At 43.9% G+C, this 2,818-nt stretch overlaps 1 long non-coding RNA gene across 1 annotated transcript; it reads right to left on the bottom strand.

The window, feature by feature from the left end:
- Positions 1-1,118: 1,118 nt before the first annotated feature.
- Positions 1,119-2,558, bottom strand: LOC112451006. Its single transcript, XR_003039734.2, has 3 exons — positions 1,491-2,558; positions 1,267-1,410; positions 1,119-1,178 (listed from the first exon to the last, which is right to left on the bottom strand). It is a non-coding gene; the product is annotated as an uncharacterized LOC112451006 (long non-coding RNA).
- Positions 2,559-2,818: the final 260 nt, after the last annotated feature.

The raw sequence follows: 2,818 nt of genomic DNA, 5'->3' as shown, positions 1-2,818 counted from the left end.
TTCATCAGCTCAAAGAGCACGTATTAAACCATTACTGCAGCGCACGCCCTCACCCGCCCTCTGAATAACCTAATTAGTCTTCAAATGAGATGTCGGCTGGTCTCTCATATTGTCTCATTTCACAGAAATCAGGGGAAATCCACTGAGGCAGGACAAATACCACAGCTGTCTTAAGAAGAGCTTAACTAGACCTCAGTACCGTGACGATCTAAGGGGGATCATTCATTCTCACACAAAGAGAACACAAAGCCAAGATCTGGATTAAAAACCTCTTCTTTCTGATCAAACATAAGACAAAAACACATACATGAGACAAATACTATCATGCAACAATAACTCTAGGTCCAAAATGCACCAGCTTAGGTGGGTAAGGGGATGTTGGAAGTGCTTAAACCCAGCACCCTCAGGTTATAATTAGAGCTGCAGTTCAGTGACTATACTGGGATTTGACAGGAAAAAAGAAAAACGCCTAGTACAAACTGTTTTCAGCATGAAATCTGTGGACAGTTGTTGATAATCTCAGCCAACAATTGAAAAAAAATAAACAGGTTTTAGAGGTGAACTAACAGATTGAGTAAAAACGTTCCGTGGTGTTGTTGTGCTGTGATCACAAGGTTTTCTGAACTTTGTTTCCAATGTGACTAAAAGTTCAATAATCAAGCTGTAGTTGAGGCTGTTTGTGTTTTTATTCACTAAATTATTGCCTGAAGCCTCATTTATCATATGGATGCTATTCTGAGGTGTAAAAATTGTATTACGGGTTATCAGTAATTGTGTTAATGCCTGTCGTCATGACAGAGTTTTAAACTTGCGCTGAGAGTTGGCAATTTTGATTAAACCCTATAAATACCATTATGCACAATCTCATGCAACATTGTGAGACCTCTTGTTAGCCTCTGAGTTATAGCCATTTTTGTGTTGCTAAGGTTGATTAGCTGTGGTGGCCATCTTGAACTGGGCTCACTCAGAAAGTCATAGATGAACAACCAATGATTACTTTCTGAGAGTTTCCATAAAATTTGTTGTGTGTTTGATGAGACATTTTGCTAACAAACTGTCATGAACTCGAGTGTTTCTGTCCAGAGAGCGAAACCAAAACCACACACGGAGACGAGAATAACGGTAAGTGAGTTTATTTACATGTGCAGCTATATACAGTGGTCGGAGTCTGGAGGAGTCTGCAAGACAAGGAGAGCGGGGTGAGTCTCGGGTACAATCTGGTTCCAAGATGGTAGCTAGGTTCTTAGAGTCTCTTTGTTTGCTTACAGGTTCTGAAGGAGGTTGCGGCGTCGAGAAGGAGAGGTGCGATTCCAGTGTTTCCAGATTACGAGCCAGTAGCAGCAAGGTAAGTGTCCTCGGTTTTCCAGGTAAGTAGTTCCTTAGGTCCGTAGTCGTGGCGTGGCAAGAAACCTGAGTCGTAGGCACAAACAGAGATCGTGATTAGCATAAGGAGCATAAATTAGGTTAGACACTGAGGCGGAGAATCTAACCCAGAAGGTTCGATGCTCCAGCGAAGATCTGATCCCCGCCTGCTGCTTAAGTACTGGCTGGTCTAATCAGTGGGGAACTGGAACACCTGTGGAAGAATGATTAGTGGCTCTGCCCACAAGGCGGAGCCAAACCCAGATCCTCACACAAACCACAACCAGTTAGTGCTTATAGTATGTGTTAGGCATTCTTAAACTACAACCACTAACAGATTTGAGTTAAATATCTGTAAAATTGCCCATTTCTGTTTTTGGTGAGGTCCCTTAGTTTTGGCATTCATCTTAAATGGGGTAGATTCTAAACAATTAATTAATATTGTAGAAATACAACCAATGAATACTTTCTGAGAGTTTCATTAAACACTGCAGACAAAACAAACAGACAAAAACACGATCACTTTTGACAGCTGGCGATAATCAACTGCACTCGAAGAATTTTTTAATGAGGAGTATACACTGCTTTGACATTGGTTGGTAAAATTTTAACTCTTGTAAAGAAAAGCTGTGTTTGTTTATTTCTTCAGTGAACCAATAAGTTTAACTGCTGGACGACTGAATATATCAGAAACCATCACTATCACTCCTGATCACCAGCAGCCATCACCTCCACCCACCTCTCGTCTTCACCACGGAGCTTTGGCTGTTGTGACAGCCGTGCTGCCATGGGAGCATCTATTTCAGCACAGGCCTTGATCTTGGGTGACTTCGGTCTCTAATCAGATGTGCCACACATAAACCCCCGGACAGATCAGCTGCTGGATGTGGGGACCGGAGCAGGACGAGGCCCCTAATGGGCAGAGCTCTGAGCTGTAGCAAGCTTCAGGTGAACCACAGAGGTTCACTGAAGGATTGTGTTGACAGGATGTAATAATAGTGTACCTGCTGCCGGCATACAGGGACTGAGAATCACCATACAGATTATGGCACATAATGAAGAAGTCAGACATGTTAGAACACACAGAAAAACAAAAAAAGGCTCAACTCAAATTACCTTCTCCAACACCCGTTCCTGTTTGCAGTGAGTCACCCTTGTCTTCAACACACACAAATGATCAAACCCTATTGTTATTGCAGATGTCCCACCCTCTGCAGGCGGATAATTAAAGTGTTAGTGATGGGGTGAGGGTGGAGGGTGGGGTGGGGCACCGGGAAGAGAGAGAGAGAGAGAGAAAGTGGGGGGAACAGCACAATGATTCATCACCACAGAGTGCTCAACGCACACCCCTCCTCGGCAACATGCCCGCTCCAACCCCCCGCCAGCAGTTTGGCGGCGTGCCTGAGAGTGACAAGGTGACACTGGCTCTTTTTTCATGTGCTGCAACTCCACGCCA

The sequence above is a fragment of the Kryptolebias marmoratus genome, linkage group LG12 (genome assembly GCF_001649575.2).
Source record: "Kryptolebias marmoratus isolate JLee-2015 linkage group LG12, ASM164957v2, whole genome shotgun sequence".
In the NCBI taxonomy this organism is placed as follows: Eukaryota; Metazoa; Chordata; class Actinopteri; order Cyprinodontiformes; family Rivulidae; genus Kryptolebias; species Kryptolebias marmoratus.
This window is presented reverse-complemented; position numbering and strand designations above follow the sequence as displayed.